General features: G+C 38.7%; 1 pseudogene; it reads right to left on the minus strand.

Moving 5' to 3' along the window:
• Window positions 1-18,677: 18,677 nt before the first annotated feature.
• LOC112812904 (ATP-binding cassette sub-family F member 2 pseudogene) lies at window positions 18,678-21,088 on the minus strand (annotated as a pseudogene).
• Window positions 21,089-23,576: the final 2,488 nt, after the last annotated feature.

Consider the following 23,576-nt stretch of genomic DNA (forward strand, 5'->3'; position numbering starts at 1 on the left):
ATACAGAAAATAGACAAAAGAAAAAGGAATCAAAGAACATCATTACAAAAAATCAACAAAACACAAAAGAAGACAGCAAGAGAGCATAAGAGAAACAAAAGAACTACAAACTAGATAAAAAACAATTAACAAAATGTCAATTTTAAGTCCTCCTTTCCTATCAATACTTACTTTGAGGTAAATGGATTAAACTCACTAATCAAGAGACATAGAGTAGCTGAAAGGATAATAAAACAGGACCCAACTATATGTTGTCTACAAAAGACTCATAAAACAAAAAAGACTCATTCTAGACTTAAGGACAGACATAGGCTGAAAAGGGATAGAAAAGTTATTCTATGCAAAATGAAATCAAAAGAGACAAGGGGTGCCTATACTTATAACAGTCTAAGAGACTTTAAGTCAAAATTGTTACAAGGGACAAAGAAAGACAGTATATAATAATAAAAGGGTCAATTCATCAGGAAGATATAACAATTGCATATATTTCTGCACCCAACATTAGGGTACCTAAATATATAAACAATATCAACAGAAATGAAGGGAGAAAAAGCAATACAATAATAGATTTTAATACCTTACTTTCAACAATCAATAGATCTTCCAAACAGAAAATCAGTCAGGAAAGAGTAGACTTGAAGAAAGCTATAGACCAAGAGACCGATAAACTTAACAAATTGAAACAGAACACTCCACCTAAGAACAGCAGAACACACATTCTTCTCCAGGGTACACTGAATATTCCCCAGGGTAGACCACATGTTAGGCTACAAAAGGAATCTTTACAAATTTAAAAAGACTGAAATCATAACAAGTATCTTTTCCAACCACAATGGTATAAAGCTAGCAATCAAAAACAGGAGGAAAACTGGAAAATTCACAAATTTGGGGGATTAAACAACACACTCCTGAATACCCAATGGGCCAAAGAAGAAATCAAAAGAGAAATTAAAAAATACCTTGAGAAACATAACATTCCAAAATCTTTGAATACAAAGCAAAAGCCATTCTGAGAGGGAAAATGAAAATGGAAACATAACATTCCAAAATCTTTGAATACAAAGCAAAAGCCATTCTGAGAGGGAAGTTTAGTGATACAGACCTACCTCAACAACAAGAAAAATATCAAATAAACAACCTAACCTTTCATGTCAAGGAACTACAAAAAGAAAAACAAATTAAGCCCAAAGTTCACAGAGAGAAAAAAAATAATGAATATTAGAGTAGAAATAAATGAATAGAGACTAGAAAAACAATAGAAAAAATCAATGAATACAAGAGGTGGTTATTTGAAAAGATAAAATTGATACATCTTCAGCTCAATGAGGAAAAAAGAGAAGACTCAAATAAAATCAGAAATGAAAAAGGAGACATGACAATTTTTGTTATTGCATAAATACAAAAGATCATAAAAGACTGCAAAGGAAAATCATATGCCAACAAATTGGATAACGTAGAAGGAATGAATAAATTCCTAGAAGCATACACCCCCCTCCAACACTGAATCATGAAGAAACAGAAAATCTGAACAGAACTGTAACAAATATGGAGATTAGATGAGTAATCAAAAACCTCCCAATAAATAAAATCCCAAAACCAAACAGCTTCACTAGTGAGTTCTACCAAACATTTAAAAAGAATTAATACCAATACTAATTAAACTCTTCTCAAAAAATGAAGGGGGAAGGGTGCCTGGGTGGCTCAGTCAGTTAAGCATCTGCCTTTGGCTTGGGTCATGATCCCAGGGTCCTGGGATCGAGCCCCGCATTGGGCCCTCTGCTCAGCCGGGAGTCTGCTTCTCCCTCTCAGTCTCCCTCTGTGCTCTCTCTCTCTCAAATAAATAAATAAAATCTTTAAAAAAAATGAAGGGGGAAATTTTTAAAGTCATTTTATGAAGCCAGCATTACCTTGACACCAAAGGCAGAAAAACATACTACAAGAAAAGAAAATTACAGGCTAATATCCCTAATGAACAATGATGAAAAAATCCTCACCAAATTCCTAGTAAACTGAATTCAACATTACATTAAAAGGTTCACATATCATGATCAAGTGGGATTTATCCCTGGGATGCAAGCATGATTCAACACATGCGAATCAATAAATGTGGTACGTTCAACACATTAACAAAATAAAGGATAAAAACCAGGTGATCATATCAATAGATGCAGAAAAATAACTTGATAAATTTCAATACCTTTTCATGTTAAAAAAAATGCTCAACAAGCTTGGTATAGATGGAACGTACCTCAATAAAGGCCATTTACGGTAAGCACACAACTAACATCATGCTCAACAGTGACAGGGTGAAAGCTTTCCCTCTAAGATCAGGAACAAGACCAGGATTCCCATCCTTATCACTTCTAGTCAACAAGTATTGGTTGTCCTACTCAGGGCAGTTAAACACATAAAAGAAATAAAAGGCATCAAAATTGGAAAGGAAAAAGTAAAATTATCTCTCTTTGCAGATGACATGATCCTATATGTATAAGACCCTAAAAACTATACACATAAAAAAAATTGTTAGAATAAACGAAATCAGTACAGTTGTAGCACACAAAACCAACAAACAAAAATCAATCACAGTTTAGACACTAATAATGAACTATGCAAAAGGGAAATTAAGAAAACCACCCCATTTAGAATAGCATTAAAAAGAGTAAAATACTGGGGTGGCTGGGTGGCTCAGTCGTTAAGCATCTGCCTTCAGCTCAGGTCATGATCCCAGGGTCCTGGGATCAAGCCCCACATCCAACTCCATGCTCCACAGAAGCCTGCTTCTCCCTCTCCCATTTCCCCTGTTTGTGTTCCCTCTCTCGCTGTGTCTCTCTCTGTCAAATAAATAAATAAAATCTTAAAAAAAAGTAAAATACTTAGTAATAAACTTGATCAAGGAGGTAAAAGACTTGTACACTGAATATTATAAAACATTAATGAAGCAAATTAAAGGAGGAAAAAAAGCAAAACAACTTGTTTTGATGGATTAGAAGACTTAATGTTGTTAAAATATCCACAGTACTTAATCTATAGCTTCAATGCTAATGCCACCAAAATCCCACTGGCATTTTTTACAGAAATTAAAAAATAATCCTAAAATTTATATGGAACCACAAAAGACCCAGAACAGCCAGAGTGGTCTCAAGAAAGAACAAAGCTAGAGGCATCACACTTCTTGATTGAAAATATATTACAAGCAAACAGTAATTAAAACAGAATGGTCCTGGCATAAAGACAGACATATAAACCACTGAAATACAACAGAGGCCCCAGAAATAAACCCATGAGTATATGACCAGTTGATCTTTGACAAGGGTTCCAAGAACACACAATGAAGAATAAATAGTCTCTAATGATACTGGGAAAAGTAGATATCCACATGCAGAAGAATAAAATTGGATTCCTACCTTACACCATGAACAAAAATAAACTCAAAATGGATTAAAAACATATGTAAGACATGCTACTCTTAAATCCCTAGAAGAAAAATTAAGGTGAAAGCCTCTTGATATTGGTGCAAGGCAATGATTTCTTGGATATGACATCAAAAGTGCAGAGAACAAAAGCAAAAAAATAGACAAGTGGGACAAAATAAACTAAAACCTCCTGCACAGCTAAATAAAAAAATCAAAAGAATGAAAAAACAACCTATGGAACAGGAGAAAATATTTGCAAATCATACATCTGATAATTAACTTGCAAAATATGTAAGGAATTTCTACAGCTCAATAGCAAAAAACTAAATAATCTGATTAAAAAGGGGCAAAGGACTTAGATATTTTTTCAAGGATGTCATATAGATGGCTAATATGTTTATGAATAGACAATAAACATCATTACTTATATGGAAATGCAAATCAGAACTACAATGAAATATCACTTCACACCTTTTAGGATGGCCATTTAAAAAAAAGATAACAGGTGTTAGTGAAGTTGTGGAAAAATTGGAACTCTTGCAAGCTGTTGGAATGTAAAACAGTGCAGCAGCTATGGAAAACAGTATGATGATTCCTAAAAAAATGAAAATGGAACTACCGTATGATCCAGAAATTCCAGTTCTGGGTATATTGCCAAACAGAATTGAAATCAGGATCTTGAAGATATATTTGCACTCCCATTTTCACTGCAGCACTACTCACAACAGCCAAGATAAGGAAGAAACCTAAATGTCCACTGATATGTGTGTTGGTAAGGAAAATGTGGTATAAGTAAATAAGCCAGTTGCAGAAGGAAAGTCCTGCATGATTCCACTTATATGAGGTATGTGAAATAGTCAAACTCGTAGAAGCAGAGAATACAATAGTGTTTACCAGGGGCTGGAAGATGGGGGAAATGGTAAGTTGTTATTAAATGGGTAGGAAGTTCTGTTAACACAAGATGAACAAATTCTAAGAATCTGCTTAATAATATGGTATTGTGCATTTCAAAATTTATGAGTACATCTCAAGTGTTCTTACCACAAAAACCAAAACCAAACACACACCTACAAAATCAAGAGGACACAAGGAAACTCTGGGAGATGCTGAATATGTCCATTACCTTGATTGTGGTTAATGGCATCAGGAGTCCTTGCATATGTCTAAACTCATCAAATTGTACACATTAAGTGTGTTTAATTCTTTGTATACCACTTACACCTCAATAAAGCTGTTCTTTAAAAACAATAGCCTAAGAGCTTATATAGCTGTAATCAAAAGAAAAGCAGTGGGTGTTTAAATAACTAAGGTATATATTCATCAATAAAGATGAGTAAGTTACTTCTAAGTGCTGCTTAACCACAAATCCTTGCTAAGTGGCGATCTTCTTCAATGTTTGGAATTTTATTCTGTGTTTCACATCACAGTACCAGCAATATGGATTTCCATGCAGCACAGGACCCTCATCACAAAGAACTGTTGCTATTTCTGCTGGCCATATCCCAGCTTGTTTGGTGATTTTTTTCTCCACTGAATCATAATGAATAATGAAGTGTGTTCTCTGTGCTCCACCCACCTATCTTCTGTTCTAAAACCAAAAACAGAAACTACATACCCTTCTAAATATCTTATGGTGGATTTTATTTAGAATTCTCTACCAGAATGCTAATACTTTCATTCTTACAAATTTTTTCCAATGCCCAAACGCAATTTCTCCTAAAACTGGACAGAAAACCACTAAATTATTTTAGTATTACCAAAAATAGTGTTTAGCATCATATGTAGAATCACTCAAAACATTGTGAATTTTTATTACTGAGGTTGCTTTGAAAACATTCAGAAAGAAAAGGGTATGCCCCCAATAAGAAGTCAGACTGAAAAATGAGAAGCTATTTATCATAAGTCTGGGAGTCTGAGTCACCTGTGCAGAAAATCGGTAATTCTCAGTCATTCAAGGATTTGAGCCACCAATCAAGAACACTGAGGGAGAAGCATAAGAGCACCTGGTCTTCAAAGTGATGTCTTAGAAAAGACAATGACACCATTTCTGTAATGTAAATAGCATGTAAGACCAATAAAGAACTTACAGGGCCCACAAATGAAAAATATCCCAGGGTAACCCCAGCAAAAACAGAAAGCTTCCAGTTTACAGGATAGTACTGAGTCAGAAAAAGGTTCAAAAGAAATAAATATTCCTAAATCAGCACTGCCCACATTTGTCATCTCAGTTATGCTTAGAGACTACCCCACTGTTTGTATCTTTTTATATACCCTGTCTTATCAACACTCTGTTGTATTGAGTGATAAGAAGACGAACTCATGGCAAAGTTTTTAAAATACATATATTCATGCTTAAGTTAAGCAAATCCATAACAGTGAAGGACGAATTAGGAACCAAATCAGCCAAGTTAGTCAGATTTTCATTTAAACTCTTAGCTGGTTGGCAGAAAACAGATTAAGAATTTATGTTTGGGCGGGGCACCTGGGTGGCTCAGTCGTTAAGTGTCTGCCTTCGGCTCAGGTCATGATCCCAGGGTCCTGGGATCGAGTCCCACATTGGGCTCCCAGCTAGGCGGGGAGCCTGCTTCTCCCTCTCCCACTCCCCCTGCTTGCGTTCCCTCTCTCTCTGTCTCTCTCTGTCAAATAAATAAATAAAATCTTAAAAAAAAAAGGAATTTATGTTTGGGGTAATGAATTCATTTTCACATGGTGGATGGTGGAGGCACTGTCCCTTGGAATCCACTGCTACTCTATTTGTTGGCCTGAGAGAAGCACAGCATGATTTCTTGTGGATGCCCTTATTCTCAAATATCATAATATTCAATTCAATTACAAGTCTTGGAGAGAAAAGACCACTTTCCCTTGCACAGATTCATTTATAGTTTCTAGCAACTCTTGGTCTCGGGGTTGTGAATTCATGCTCCCATGTTGGGCGTGGAGCTTACTTTAAAAAAATCTAAAATTAACTATCTAAACATCCAAAAGCAGTGTTACACTAATAGATTTCTTACAAACCCAAGATTATACTGGTAATTTTCCAATTTAACTTTATAGATGTTCTCAGTCCTTCAGTGAGAAACACTATATTAACAGAGTAGAATTAAACTTCAAATTTCCAAGGTAGATTCATTGTCTTTGCACCAGATACATTAATTAAAGGAATACTTCCATAGGAGCTAAGGACCTAACATTCATAACATATGAAATATTAAAGTCCAAGGCTTATATATCCCTAGAGGAACAAATATCCTCTGGAAACTGCACTAAATAGGCATTGTTTTCATAAGCCTGATCATTATATGGATATGGATTTGAAACTTGTTTGTTGTCTTAGTTATGAGTTGAAGATATACTTCTATCCCAAAAGAGTCCCTTCTAGAGTTGTCCTCAAATCAGTATGACTGAAAATCCTTGAAGACGCTGAGAAGTAATAAATCTTAATAATATTTCCAGTTAGTTGATGAAGTTCAGTTAATTAAATTCAGTGGGCATTTCATGACAAGAATGCACTTCAGGGGAACTGCAGACAGGTAGAGGGAGAAAAAAGCCTGTAATCAGATATGAAGAAAAAATGGCAGCTCAAGGTTTTAGTTGCTTTAATGGGGATGGTCTTTTTTTTTTTTCAAGATTTTATTTCTAAGTCATCTCTACACCCAATGTGGGGCTCAAACTCAAAACCCCAAGACCAAGAGTTGTACACTCTACCAACTGAGCCAGCCAGGCAACCTGGGATGGTCATTCTAATGATTGTTTCAACAGTCATTTTCTCCTGCCATACTTTTGTTGTGTTATTATGTAGAAGAGGATTATAGCCAACATATGAGACAATGACAAATCCATCTTTCCCACATAAGGTCAAACATTCAGTTTCTAAAACCCTTAAAGGATAATAATGCTCTGAAGTTTTCTTCAGGTTTAAGCAATCCAGAAACTGGTAGGAGAAATAAAAATAATTTGACTGAAATTTTTATTGCCCCAGTGGGAGGGAAACACAAATGACTCAACTACTTTAATAAGGTTAAAGAATCATTTAAAGAATCTTCATGATTCATTTGCATTTATTTTTGCTATCATGAAACCACTCAAAATCTGTTTCCCAACGGAAAGACAGAAATGATAACAGAGGCGATATACCAGAATATAAATATCACTACTGGGAAAATTATTGTTTAAAGCAGAGCAGGACAGGGGTGCCTGGGTGGCTCAGTCAGTTGAGCATCCGACTCAACTATAACTCAGGCAGTGATCTCAGGGTCGTGGGATCCAGCCCTGGCCGAGGGCTCCACGCTCAGTGGGGAGTCTGTTTCTCTCCCTCTCCCTCTGTCCCTCCCCTCACATGCACTCTCAAAAGAACAAATAAATCTTTAAAGCAAAGCAGGACATAAATTTTATACAGTAAATGGTAGTGTTGGGTTGACGTTTTTGTTAAGGTTTTTCTTTTTATGGCAACTATGTACATTGCTTAGCTAAAGTCAAATTCATTTCTCCTTTCAAGATGGTAAGTTATCTCTGAAACAACCTGCAGTTTCTTATAAATAGGACCATTGTAAAGCATTTTTAAACTTGAGAAATAAAGGTATTTTTTTTCTCTAATTCAGTTGGGAGACTAAAAATATACTGTTTTTTTAATTTGTTTTCTTTTTCTTATTTTGATCATATCAATGGACCAGAAACATTGATCCACTAACATCTAATGATTATGATGGCTGCAAAAGAACCTCATTTAACAGTTTATTTCAACATATTTATTTACAAGCAGGGAACAGAGTTTACAGGTGAGATGCTCTTTCAATGGTGTTTGTAAGAGACCTTGACAGAACATAGTCATTTCCTTTTGGATACCAAATTGCAATAGTGGAAACTCCTGCTCATGGATACTTCAAGTTTATCCCCAAAATACTGCGGAAAATGACCAACCTCCACATGCTCCTCGAAATTTCTATTAACTAAATAAACAAAACAGATGGTAAAGTGTTTGACAAGGAAAACACTGGAAATTATTCTAGCTCCATTAAACTAAAAATAATTAAATATATTTTCATGTAGCCTGGGATTTTTTTTTTATAATTCTATTTTTTCCAATATACTTTCAGTTTGGATACTCTCCAAAAGAAAATTTTCCAAATGTGGCATAGTAGTGGTGGGCAAGGAAAGAAGGAGAAAAGAAACTGATTGGTATGTGTGGCCAGGCTGGACCTGTGCCTTCCCAATTATCAGACTATCTTTTACCTCCTCAAATTCTTTTTATATCCATCAAAAAGACATTTTGAGGGCTTCACATTGCTCAGGAGCACAAAAAATCTGGCATTTGGCACTGAGTTCAAATAAAACATGGATCAGAAATGCCACATTATATTGCCCTTGACCAAGTTCTTCCTTCCAGTTCTCTGTTGCTCTGCTGACCCATTCTCATCTCCTGCCTGTTGTGTCTCACATCTATACCCAGGCTCCTTTTGAAGTCCTCCAGTCCCCGAACCATGATTTCTCAATTTTACTATTTCTCATATTCTGCCCAAGACTTCACCCAGATTCTTGCTCTCATCTCCTTGCCTAGACAACACAGGGATGAGTGATTGCACTCTGGTTGTTCTATTTTCAATTTTCCAGCTCAGAGAATTCTCAATTCTGATACAACCTCTGAGACAGGGAGGCTGGCTGAAGGCTTGTTATGCCAAGTGTGGTCTGAGGACCAACAGCATTGGCATCTCCTGGGAGCTTGTTAGGAATGCAGGCTCTTAGATCTCACTTCAGGACTGCTGAATCCCAGAATCTGCTTATCTGAGTTGTAACAAGATTCCCAAGGCGGTTCTATGTGTACATTAAGTATGAGAAGCACTGAGCTGCAGCACTGGTCCACAAAATTATTTTTTGGCTTTATTGAGATATAATTAACATATTATATAAATTTAAGGTATACAGTGTAATGATCTGATACATGTTCATGTTTCAAAATATTTACTACAATAAGGTTAGCTAACACATACTTCACCTCACATAATTACCATTATACTGTTCCTAATATGGTGACAACACTAAAGCTCCACTCTCAGGCCCAGTGATATACGCTGTGACCAGATCGGGCCCAAGAGCCTCTGTGGGGGACCCTGGCTGTCAGCACACACTCGTGTGGCTAATGGGGTTAGCTGACAGTGAGCACACAGCAGTGGAGGTTAGTGATGGAAGCTGAGGTCAGCAGTGTGCAAGTGTACAACCGCAGTGGCTAGGTGCAGGTATGTACAGCCAGCAAAGGACGGTGACAGGAGTCAGGGCCAGATCTGGGCCTACCAGCAGCTGTGGGGGCCTTGGCTTTTGGTGTGTACTTGTGCAAATGCAGGAGTTAGCTGTGGGTGTGTGCACTATGCTAAGCAAAATATGATTTCATTCATGTGGAATATGAGAATCAAAACAGATGAACATAGAGGAAGGGAAAGAAAAATAAAATAAGGTAAAACCAGAGAGGGAGGTAAACCATGAAAGATGCTTAATACAGAGAACAAAGTGAGGGTTGCTGGAGGGGAGATGGGTGGGGGGATGGGCTAAATGGGTGATAGGCATTGAGGAGGACACATGTTGTGATGAGCACTGGATGTTATATGTAAGTGATGAATCACTAAATTCTACTCCTAAAACCAACAGTACACTATATGTTAACTAACTAGAATTTAAATAAAATCTTGGGGGAAAAAAAAGGAATGTCTTGGTTCTTTTAGAGTTCTGCACTTTCCATCTTAATTTTTAACTCAACTTTACAGCTCCACAAAAATAATTTGTTAGAATTTACATTGGAATCTTTTTCAATTTATGGATTAATTTGAAGAATAACTGACACTTGAAAATATTATATCCTTTCCTTATTTGATTTCTAATCCTGCTAAATAATTCTATTTAATGTAGCTTTATCCTTTCCTATAGGATTTACTAAAAGAATTGAAAGAGAGACTCATATTGTGGTTTTGAAACTAAATTTCTAAAAATATAAAACCCATTGTTCTTCAATCACAGAGTTTTTGTCATGAGACTATATATACTATAAAATACTGTGAAATTCCTTGTGGGTATAAGTTTGAACCGTGGGCAACTATGTCCCATATAGCCTACTACAAATATACTTGGCCTCAGTGAGGTCTGTTGTTACACACACAGCTTAAAAGTTCCACCAATGTATATATGACTCATGTCTTTCCAGAACATATGGTGGAATCTTGCCATTTAACAGATCTAGTACCTGGGATTTCTCAACTCCTTGTTTGGGGCAAATTGCTGTAGCTCTTGAACCTCCTTTTTACATGGCAAATACACCTGAGGGTGATTAATCACTGATGCTTTTTCAAAACATTGTACATAACAATCCTACCACACCAGGCAAATGAAGAAAAGACACAAAATGGGAGAAATCTTATTTGGAGAAGAGGAAGAGAGATTATGGTGTTTCTACTTAGAAAAAACTGCCTTGGATGAGGGTAAATGTGGGATGGGAGGGATGCAGAATTGGGAGGAACAGCACGACACAAGGGTGAACCCTGGTGAGGGGTGGGTGCATAACAAATGTGCAAAGAGCGACTCAGAAAGGAAAAAATAAATAGAAGCAAAGCAAGCTTAGCCCCCTTTAATATTTGTCATGAACTGTATCCTAGTCTGCTCCGGTAGATCAAGTTCTGGGCAGCTGGGGGAGGTTTATGCATGCACCTGTGGCTTTGGCAAGCACAGTGAGATGAGGGATTTGGGAGGAGTGAGTGGCAAGCTTGGGAGAAAAGAAGGTGGAAGACATGTTCCCAGCACATTCTTTCACCCAGAATTGTAGAAACATACCTTTCTGCATCTATCATTATAAACCTTACATGCCATTCACTTAGTATGGCAATTCAGGAAGTTTTAAAAATTACACACCGGACATTAAAGTAGGTGAAATAGCAACTCTACAACATGAATTGGAATGTGACAGTGGCCTTAACGCTTCCACTCGTAAAAATATGTGCTGGGAATTTTAATCTCCACGTATCATCAGAATTGATTTCTAATGCTGGCACAAAATCCATTTGTGATTTAGGTGAGCCTGAAGAAAACAGAGGAGTTATTTTGTCCTTTCAAAAGGTGTCTGATCTTGATCCCCCTAATGTTGGGCTCCCACTGAAGCTCGCTGGATTTCCCCTCAGCAGAATCAACGACTGGGAGGAGGAGGAGCTTCCGGTCCAGGGAGCAGCTCCTCAGCTGTGTAAGGGCAACACTCCGTGAGCAGGCGGTGTGTCCTGTCTTCTGAAGGCACCTCTGTAACGTGGCAGCGTGTGACATCCTCCTGTTTCTATCCTTTCTTCCGCTGTGGGTTTGCCTTTCACAAGCACTTCATGGTATTGCAAAAAATGTGTTCTTATAAACTCTGAGAAAGTTACTGTAAAATATACATCAATTTTAAAACTTATTTAGAAATCACTATTTCCTACAGAGACAAGCTGAGGATACAGCTCCACTAGAAAGATTTAATTTAATCTCTTCTTAGGGACAGCCATGAAAGCCATGTCTTTTCTCCGTTCACAGGGACATGTTCTCCTCTCGGTTTTCTTTTTGCTTTTTTTTTAAATTTAATTTAATTTAATTATGTTATGTTAGTCACCATACATTACATCATTAGTTTTTGATGTAGTGTTCCATGATTCATTGTTTGCGTATAACACCCAGTGCTCCATGCAGTACGTGCCCTCCTTAATACCCATCACCAGGCTAACCCATCCCCCCACCCCCCTCCCCTCTAGAACCCTCAGGTTGTTTCTCAGAGCGCATAGTCTCTCATGGTACATCTCTCCCTCTGATTCCCCCCCTTCATTTTTCCCTTCCTTCTCCTAATGTCCTCCATGCTGTTCCTTATGTTCCACAAATAAGTGAAACCATATGATAATTGACTTTCTCTGCTTGACCTGTTTCACTTAGCATAATCTCTTCCAGTCCCATCCATGTTGATGTAAAAGTTGGGTATTCCTCCTTTCTGATGGCTGAGTAATATTCCATTGTATATATGGACCACATCTTTATCCATTCGTCTGTTGAAGGGCATCTTGGCTCTTTCCACGGTTTGGCTATTGCGGACATTGCTGCTATGAACATTGGGGTGCATATGGCCCTTCTTTTCACTACATCTGTGTCTTTGGGGTAAATACCCAGGAGTGCAATTGCTGCGTCATAGGGTAGCTCTATTTTTAACTGTTTGAGGCACCTCCACACTGTTTTCCAAAGTGGCTGTATTGCTCCTCTCGGTTTTCATTGACAGCTCAGGTCTGGGGGAGATGAAGGTCCCCCAGGAATGGTGATAAAGTGAAAAAACCTGTGGGGCTCTCTGCAGAGCTTGCTTGTTTTTTCTTACTCTCTAGGCAGGGGCCCCTGAACACCTTTATCGGTGTTCTTTTCAACCCTTCATAGATTCCAGAACCTTTATTTTTATCCATGCTTCCTAGGAAAGGGGAACACCTTGCTGCTGCCTGTCTGATTACAAGACATGTGCCAGGAGCAGGGGCTGCTGTGGGGCGACGATGCTGGAAAGCAAAGCTCCCAAGGTTCGTTGTTATTACAGTGAATTAGGTTGTAATGTACTATGCCTAAGGCACTGGCTCTGTCCCAGATATCACATCATCTGAAATTTTCATCTTCCAGGGTAACTTCACATGGTTTTAGAGACGTGAATTAATTCAGATGAGTTGAATGTTACTAAATGATGAGAACAGTGTCACAACCAAGGATGGCTGTTTATCATGGCCAGGCACCATGCTAAGCACTGAACATACATTAGATAATTTCACCTGCACCCAGTTCTGTGAGGAGGAGATTTATGGCTACCACTTGCAAATGACAAATGCAAAAATTGAAGGTCAGAGATGTTATGAAACTTCCCCAAGGTCACACAGCTGGAGAAACTAGAGGCTATGCCCCTACCCTCCAGTGTACAACCATATATGTCCATCTTAAATGCTGTCATAGAACCCGTCAAAAGTTTCTAATACAGAATGAACTGAAGTATTTCAGAATAGAATTCATTCTTTGTTTCTACAGATATTTATTATGGTTACTCTTAGCCAGGCATGTCTCTGGGCACAGGAGATACAGCCACAAATAAGACAGAGAAAGACTCTGCCAAGCTGATGATTGCATTCTTGTGGATGGATGAAAAAATGATTAGTCCCTCAGTTTACCTGGTGTACATTAGTGAATTATTTTCATGAATCAAGAAGTAATCTGGATACTGCAACATTGGGCTGCAAAACTCAGTGCCTTAATCATTAATTTCATTGTCATTATAACAAGAACTATTTTTGTTTTCATGTAGGCATCCCTCTAACCAAGCACAGAGCCTTGATATCTAGCCTCTGGTGGCTCCTAAAAAATTGTTTATTGAGTGACAGATTATTATGAACTTCAAAAATTATGTACTGGTCTTGTGGGGAAGATGGCAGAGTAGGAGGACCCTAAGCTCACCTCATCCCACAGATACAACTAGATAACAGTCACATCAGTATAAATAACCCAGAAAATGACTCAAAGACTGGCAGAACAAACTCCACAGCTAACTGTAGAGAACAGGACAGGGAAGAGGGTAGGAAGGGCAGAGATGCAGTTTGGAGCAAACAGACCCATGGGAGAGATGCTGCAGGTGTGAAGGATACAAACAAGCTCTCACACCAGGAATCTCCCATGGGGAAGAAGAATACCCATAAAATGTGGCTTTGAAAACCAGAGGAGCCAAATTTCATGAGTTCTTAAAATCAGTGTGGCTTAAAACCTGGAATCTTAAAAATCAGTGGGCTTGGGTCTAAGATAGCAGGGAGGGCAAGAGGAAATGGAGTCATTGCTCTTTAAAAAGACACCGCAAGGACAGCCCTGCTGAGATACAGCATAGAAGCAGTAGTTTGAAAAACACCTGGGTTATGCAAGGCAGATTAGTTTACTAATCTCACAGCACACACTGGAGGGTCAGGGATCACTAAGAGACTTCTCCAGGAACAAGGAGCTGGCTGGCATCATGTCACAGCATAAACACATGGACACTCACCAGAACCAACTCTGTGCCAACATTCCTACCTAATTTGCTAACAATGGGCCCTGCCTCCACATTCTTCTGCTAAAACGCCAACTCCTGTGTGGCCACCTCACACAAGAGAACCCGCAAATCTTGCTAACACCTCCGTCCCACCACTATGTACTTCAGCAAATCCAACCCCTCCAGCCCAGCCTGCTTTGGTCTCTGAGATTGCAGGTCCCCTCCACAGAGGACCAGTGCAAACCTTACTTGTACCACACACCCACCCCTTTGTTCTCTTGCAGTTCCACACTATTAGATCTCTAGCAAATGCTGGTCCGGATCCAAATCACACCCAAGGTGGCTCCAGACTGGCCAAGAAACAACACAGAGGCCAAACCCTGTCTACAACAGGCAAAGAGAGTCCTTGTAGATGATTGGACTAAAGACAAAAAAGTTCTGCCACAACAGCAAGGCACACGCAACACACATTGGAGACACCCCTCAAGTCCCAGGTTCTGGTGAACAGGGGACACTGCACTACAGGGCACTACAGGACTTCTTCATAAGGCTACTGCTTTCAAAAGCAGGAGACATAGCTGATTTTTCTTAACAGAAACAGATACAGACAGACAAAATGAGGAGACAGAGGAATATGTCCCAAATGAAAAAATAAGACAAAATCACAGCTAGAGATGTAACAAAATGGACATAAGTAATGTGCCTGATAGAGAATTTAAAGTAATTCTCATAAAGATACTCAATGAACTTGAGAAAAGAGTGGAGGACCTCATTAAGACCCTTTACAAAGAGACAAAAAAAAATAAAAAAGAACCAATCAGAGATGAAGAACTCAATAAATGAAGTGAAAAATACATTAGAGGGAGTAAATAGTAACTAGAAGAAGCAGAAGGGCAGATCAGTGACCTGGAGAATGGAGTATGAAAAGCAATCAAGCTGAACAGGACAGAGGGAAAAAATAATAAAAAATTAAAACAGACTTAGGGAACTCTGTGACACCATGAAGTGTAATAACAATTGCATTATGAGGATCCCAAAAGGAGAAGAAAGAGAAAATGGGGCAGAAAATTTATTTGTAGAAATAATAGCTAAAAACTTCCTGAATCCTGGGAGAAGAAAACAAAAATCTAGATCCAACAAGCACAGAGAGCCCCCAACAAAATCAACCCAAGAAGTCCACATCGAGACATAGAGTAAATAAAATGACAAAAAGTAATGAGTGAGAGAAAATTTTAAAAGCAGAAAGAGAAAAGAAAACAGGGAAACTCCATAGGCTATCAGTGGAGATTTTAGGAGAAACACTGCAGGCCAGAAGGGAGTGTCATGATATATTGAAAGTGCTGAAAGAAAAAAAAAAAACCCTGCAGCAAAGAATACTCTATCCAGCAAGGCTATCATTCATAGTAGAAGAAGAGATAAAGTGTTTTTGAGACAAACAAAAGCTAAAGAAATTTATGACTACTAAACCAGCCGTACAAGAAATGTTAAAGAGGACTCTTTGAGTGAAAAGCAAAGATCATAAGCAGCAGTAACAAAAGTAGGAAACAAAAACAGTAAAAAATAAATATTATCTGTAAAAATCACTCAAGGGACTCACAAAATAAAACGATGTAAAGTATGACACCATACACCTAACACATGCAGGGTGGGCGGGGTGGTGGTGGATAGGATTAAAAAATGGGTTCGAATTTAAGTGACCATCAGCTTAATATAGACTATTTCATGCATAAGATGTTATATACAAACTTAATCGTAACCACAAATCAAAAACCAGTCATAGATAAGCAAAAAATAAAGAGAAAGGAATCCAAGTATATCACTAAAGAAAGCCAGCAAACTATGAAAGAAGAAAGCAAGAGAAGAATGGAAAATAGAACTACAAAAACCCCACAAAATAACAAAATGACAATAGATATAAATATAAATAATTACTTTGGGGGCACCAGTTTGGATCAGTCAATTGAGCATGTGCCTCTTGATCTTAGGGTTGTGAGTTTGAGCCCCACACTGGATGTAGAGATTACATAAAATAAAATAAAGTAAAATAAAATAATATTTAAAAATAAAATAAAATTAAATTAAAAAATAAAGTAAATAAAATTAAAATAAAATAAATAAAATAAAATAATAAAAAACAATTACTTTGAATGAAAATGAATTAAACTTCAATCAAAAGACATAGGGTGACAGAATGGATACAAAAGAAAGACGCATCTATATGATGCCTATAAGAGACTCATTTCAGACCTAAAGACACATGCAGATTTAAAAGTGAATGGATGGAAAACCATTAGTCATGTAAATGAATGTGAAGATAAAGCTGGGATAGCAATACATAAATCAGGCAAAACAAATTTTGAAAAAAGAGACAAAGAAGGAGACTATATAATCATAAAGGGAACAATCCAACAAGAAGGCATAACAATTGTACATATTTATACTCCTAATATGGGAGCAACCAAATACATAAAACAGCTAAAAATAAATATGAAGTAATCGATACTAATACAATAATAGTAGGGGACATTAACACCCCACTTATATCAATGGATAGATTATCCAAACAAAATCAACAAGGAAACAATGGCTTTGAATGACACACTGGACCAGATGGATCTAACAAATATATTCAGAACTTTCTATTCCAAAATAGCAGAATATACGTTCTTCTCAAGTGCACATGGAACACTGTCCAGAATAAATCACATATCAGGCCATCAAACAAATTTCAACAAATTTAAAAAGATCAAAGTCATACCATGCATCATTTCGGACCATGATGCTATGAAACTAGAATTCAACCATAAGAACAAATCTGGAAAGAAAGCAAATACATGGAGTTAAAATAACTTGCTACTAAACAATGAACGGGTTAACCGAGAACTCAAAAATGAAATAAAAAAAAATACATGGAGTCAAATGATAATGAAAATACAATGGTCCAAAAGCTATTTCAGCAAAAGCTATTCTAAAAGGGAAGTTTACAGCAATACAGGCCTAAGTCAAGAAGCAAGAAAAATCTCAAACAACCTAAATTTACACCTAAAGGAGTTAGAAAAATACGAACATACAAAACCCCAAACCAGAAGAAGGAAGGAAATAATAAAGATTAAAGCAGAAATAAATTAAAAAGAAACTAAAAAAAAATAGAACAGATCAATAAAACCAGGAGTTCATTTTATGAAAAGAACAATAAAATTGATAAACCTTTAGCTAGACTCATCAAAAGTAAAGTAAGACAACCCAAATAAGCAAAATCAGAAATGAAAGAGGAGAAATAACAATTGACACCACAGAAATATAAAGGATTATAAGAGATCATGAAAAATTATATGGTAATAAAGTGGACAATCTAGAAAAAATGGCTACAATCCTAGAAACATATAACCTTCCAAAACTGAACCAGGAAGAAATAGAAAACTTCAACAGACTGATTACCAGCAATGAAATTGAATCAGCAATGAAAAAACTGCCCACAAACAAAAGTCCAGGATGAGACAGCTTCACAGGTGATTTCTATCAAACAAAGATGAGTTAATACGTATTCTTCTCAAACTATTCCAAAATATAGAAGAAGGAGGAAAGTTTTCAAATTCATTCTATGAGGCCAGCAGTATCCAGATACCAAAACAGGATAAAGACACTACAAAAAGAGAGAACTACAGGCCACTACCTCCAATGAACATAGATGCAAAAATCTTCAACAAATCAAATCCAACAAAGCATTAAAAAAGTCATTCACCACAGTTAAGTGGGGTTTATTCCTGGGATGCCAAGTGTCATTTAATATTTTCAAATCAATCAACGTGATCCATCACATCAACAAGAGAAACAATAAAAACCGTATGATCATTTCAATAGATGCAGAAAAAGCATCTGACAAGGTACAACATACTATTCATGATAAAATGCCTCAACAAAGTAGGTTTAGAGGGAACATACCTCAACATAATAAAGGCCATCTATGAAAAACCCACAGCAAACATCATACTCAATGGGGAAAACAGAACTTTTCCTCTAGGATCAGGAACAAGAATGTCCACTCTCACCACTTATATTCAACATAGTACTAGAAGTCCTAGCCATAGCAATCAAACAACAAAAAGAGATAAAATGCATTCAAACTGGTAAAGAAGACGTAAAACTTCCACTATTCGCAGAATAATCATGTATTATAGAAAACCCTAGAGACTCCACCAAAAAATTACTACAACTGATAAATTAATTCTGTTTTTTTTGCTTCTTCTTTCTTTATTGGACACTTTGTAGATGTCACGCAGGTCTAAAAGTTACACTGTTAAATAATTATTTAAAAACCGGCCAGGACTAAAGCCCTGGTCCAGAGCTCCAAACCAGAAGCAGAAAGGAATGGGGGTGGTGGGCTGGGGGGTATTCCTCCAACATCACCAAAACCCAGAAAACGAGGACCCTAAGCTCTTTCACAGGCCAACCCAGGATGTGGGCCCTTGGGCTAACCCTCAGGTGCCCCTGGCAGCATCACTATCAGGTCAATAACCAGCAAGGAGCTGGCAGAATAGCCAGCCGAGTCCAGACATGGACAAAAGTAACTGGAAGTACAGGAAACGGACAGGTACTGTCCAGCTGTAGATAAGATCACAGAGTGCAGCTAAGGCAGGTGGGGGCAGGGGAGGGGCTTGGGAGCAGTATTGCAGTAATGCAAGAGTGTGGCCCCAGAGGCCCGGCCCCATCCGGGCAGGGGCTCACACATTGTGGGTCCTCCTGGTGAGCTGGGGCTCTTCGCCCACCAGCTTGGACTTGAGGTGCTCCTTGTAGGCCAGGATGTCTCCAGGCCACTTGGTGATTGTCTGCTTCTCACAGACCCAGATTTCCTGTGCAACCTGCTGAATGAGTCTGAAATCATGGCTGACCAGCATCATACCACCCTCAAATTCATTGATGGCATTGGCCAGGGCGTCAATGGTCTCAATATCCAGGTGATTAGTGGGCTTATCCAGGAAGAGCATGTAGGGGTTCTGCCAGGCCAGCCAGGCCAGACACACTCGGCACTTCTGCCCATCAGACAGATTCCGAATTGGGCTCACCTGCTGTTTCCCAGTGAGACCATATCGACCAATGATCTTCCTCATTTCTTCCTTCTCCTCAATCTCTGGGTAGCACTTCATCATGTACTCCAAAGGTGAGAGGTCTAAGTCCAGCTCCTCTTGTAAATGCTGATGGTAACGTCCTATCTTGACATGAGAGTGTTTTCGGATCATCCCGTCTGTGGGTAGTAGCTCTCCAGTTAGCAGCTTCAGAAGAGTTGACTTCCCTGCTCCATTGGGCCCCACCAGAGCCACTCTCGTATCTTGTAGATGCAAGGCCCATCTTTTGTATACTTGAAGCTCACATTTTGCACCATGATGACAGGTGGAGGAATCCTGCCACACGGTGGGAAATAAAATGACAATGTCTTGTCGCTCACAACCCTCTCCGTCAGTCCCGATGCCATCATTTTCTGTAGTGTTTTCTGCTTGCTCTGGGCCTGCCAGGCCAGCTTGGCACTGCCATGACCAAACCTAGCAATATAGTTCTTCATGTGTGCAATATGATCTTGCTCCCAGTGAACCCTCTTCATCTGGTTCTCCTCCAACTCCAGCCGTGTCTTCACATACTGATAATTACCCGTGTAATACTTCAGCTTCTTGTTGTGCATATGAATGATGTTGGTACAGACACCATTCAGAAAGTCCTGGGAATGGGAGACGAGGACCAGGATGCGCTTAAAAGTCTTTAATTCTTCTTCCAACCACACACAGGCATCGAGGTCCAGGTGGTTGGTAAGCTCGTCCAGGAGCAGCATGAAGGGCCGAATGAAGAGGGCTCTGGCAAGGGCAACCCTCATTCTCCAGCCCCCACTGAAGTCTTTCAGCTTCTTGCGCTGCATGGCAGGAGTGAAACCCAAACCATGCAAGATCCGTGAGGCCCTCAACTCCGCCTTGTCAGCATCCAGCTCTTCCAGTCACTCATAGAGCTCCATGAGCTTCTCACACTCGGCATCCTCGTGAGCCAGCTGCTCAGCCTCCCTCTCCAGCATGGCCCGCTCTGTGTCGACTTCCATCACACACTGCAAGGGTGTCTTGTCACTAGGGGGCATCTCCTGAGTCAGATGGTAGATGTCAATGTGCTCAGGGATGGGCACTTCCCGTTTCCCAATAGCAGAGAGCAGCATAGACTTTCTAATTCCATTTCAGCCAATGAGGCCATAATGACGGCCTGAGTTTAATTCGTTTAGTGTCACTGAGCAGCTCTTGACCATGAAAGGTAAGGGAGAGGTTGATAATGTGGGCATCAGTACTGTTGGGGTGAAAGGCAAGGACACCAGTGACAGCTCGAGCAGCAGCTTTCTTCATCTCAAAGTCCTCTAGCTCCTTTGTCAGCAAATCCACTTCTGTGGTCTCTCGGCCATTGGCTTCATTTTTCTCTTCTGCCATCTGTGGTTCTGTGACAGTATCTCCATTTTCTTCGTGTCCGTTTCTGGGCCGCTGTCATGCTTTGGCAGCTTCCTTCTTTTTGGCTGCCTTCTTCTTGGCCAGGTCAGAGGGCATGGTGATGAACCACAGGGGTACGAAACTGTTCTTACAGGGAGCTGGGCCTCGCCACTCGGCCTCTGTTGCAACAGAGCTGCTCCCTGGGCTCCTCCAATAAATTAATTCTGTTAAGGTCGCAGGATACAAAATCTATATACAGAAATCCATTGCATTTCTATACACTAATAATGAAGCAGTGGAAAGAGAAATTAGGGAAACAATCCCACTTACAATTGCACCAAAAATAATAAAATACCTAGGCAGAAACGTAATCAAGGAGATGAAAGATAAAAAATTTCTGCACAGCAAAGGAAACAGTCAACAAAAAAAAGGAGGCAACCCACAGAATGGGAGAAGATATCTGCAAATGACACTACAGACAAAGGGCTGGTATCCAAGATCTATAAAGAACTTCTCAAACTCAACACCCAAAAAACAAATAATCAAGTCAAAGAATGGGCAGACGACATGAACAGACACTTCTCCAAAGAAGACACACAAATGGCTAACAGACACATGAAAAAATGTCCATCATCATTCGCCATCAGGGAAATTCAAATCAAAACCACGTTGAGATACGACCTTACACCAGTTAGAATGGCAAAAATCGACAAGGCAAGAAACAAATGTTGGAGAGGTTGTGGAGAAAGGGGAACCCTCTTACACGGTTGGTGGGAATGCAAGTTGGTACAGACACTTTGGAAAACAGTGTGGAGGTGCCTCAAACAGTTAAAAATAGAACTACCCTATGACCCAGCAATTGCACTACTGGGTATTTACCCCAAAGATACAGATGTAGTGAAAAGAAGGACCATATGCACCCCAATGTTCATAGCAGCAATGTCCGCAATAGCCAAACTGTGGAAAGAGCCAAGATGCCCTTCAACAGATGAATGGATAAAGAAGATGTGGTCCATATATACAATGGAATATAACTCAGCCATCAGAGAGGATGAATACCCAACTTTTGCATTAGCATGGATGGGACTGGAAGAGATTATGCTAAGTGAAATAAGTCAAGCAGAGAAAGTCAATTATCTTATGGTTTCACTTATTTATGGAACATAAGGAACAGCATGGAGGACATTAGGAGAAGGAAGGGAAAAATGAAGGGGGGGAATCAGAAGGGGAGATGAACCATGAGAGACTATGGACTCTGGGAAACAAAGTGAGGGTTTTAGAGGGGAGGGGRGTGGAGGGATGGATTAGCCCGGTGATGGGTATTAAGGAGGGYACRTATTGCATGGAGCACTGGGTTTTATACGCAAACAGTGAATCATGGAACACTACATTAAAAACTAATGATGTACTGTATGGTGACTAACATAAGCAAAAGAGAGAGATGAAAGACCTGTACTCTGAAAATTATGAAACACTGATTAATGAAATTGAAGACAACAAAAACAAATGAAAGAAGTGCCATGCTCATGGATTGTAAAAACAAATATTGTTAAAATGTCCATGCTACCCAAAGCAATCTACACATTTAATGCAATCCATATCAAAATACCTACAGCATTTCTCACAGAACTAGAACAAGCAATTTTAAAATTCATATGGAACAACAAAAGACCCTAAACAGCCAAAGCAGTCTTGAAAAAGAACAAAACTGGAGGTATCACAATCCTAGATTTCAAGATACACTACAAAGCTATAGTGATCAAAATAGTATGGTACTGGTACAAAAAGAGAAACATAAATCAGTGGAACAGAATAGACAGCCCAGAAATAAACCCACAATTATATGGCCAATTAATTTTTGACAAAGGAGGCAAGAATACGCAATGGGAAAAAGACAGTCTCTTCAACAAATGGTGTTAGGCAAACTGGACAGCTACATGCAAAAGAATGAGACTGGACCAGTTTCTTACATCATTCCCAAAAACAAACTCAAATGTAAGACCTGAAAACGTAATAATCCTAGAGGAGAGCACAGGCAGTAATTTCTCTGACACTAGACATAGCAACATTTTTCTAGGTTTGTTTCCTGAGGCAAGGTAAGCAAAGGCAAAAATAAACTATTGGGATTACATCAAAATAAAGAGCTTCTGCACGGCAAAGGAAACAATCAACAAAACTAAAAGACAACCTAATGAAGGGAGAAGATATTTGCAAATGACATATCCAGTAAAGGGTGAGTATCCAAAATAAACAAAGAACTTACATAACTCAGCAACCAAAAGCAATTAATGCAATTGAAAAATGGGAAGAAGACATGAACAGACATTTCTTCAAAGAAGATATCCAGATAGCCAACAGACACGTGAAAAGATGCTCAACATCACTGATCATCAGGGAAATGCAAATCAAAACCACAATGAGATATCACCTCACACCTGTCAAAATGCCTATTATCAAAAAGACATGAAGAAACAAGCATTGGTGAGAATACAGAGAAAAAGGAACCCTCATGCACTGTTGGTGGGAATGCAAATTGCTGCAGCCACTGTGGAAGATAATATGTAAGTTCCTCAAAAAATTAAAAATAGAACTACATTACAATCCAGTAATCACACTACTGGATATTTACCCAAAGTATACAAAACACTAATTCAAAGAGTTATATGCACCTTACATTTATTACAGCATGATTTA

This window comes from Callorhinus ursinus, unplaced genomic scaffold (assembly GCF_003265705.2).
Source record: "Callorhinus ursinus isolate GAN/ISIS: 27379988/994484 unplaced genomic scaffold, GSC_fseal_2.0 scaffold16, whole genome shotgun sequence".
Classification (NCBI taxonomy): Eukaryota; Metazoa; Chordata; class Mammalia; order Carnivora; family Otariidae; genus Callorhinus; species Callorhinus ursinus.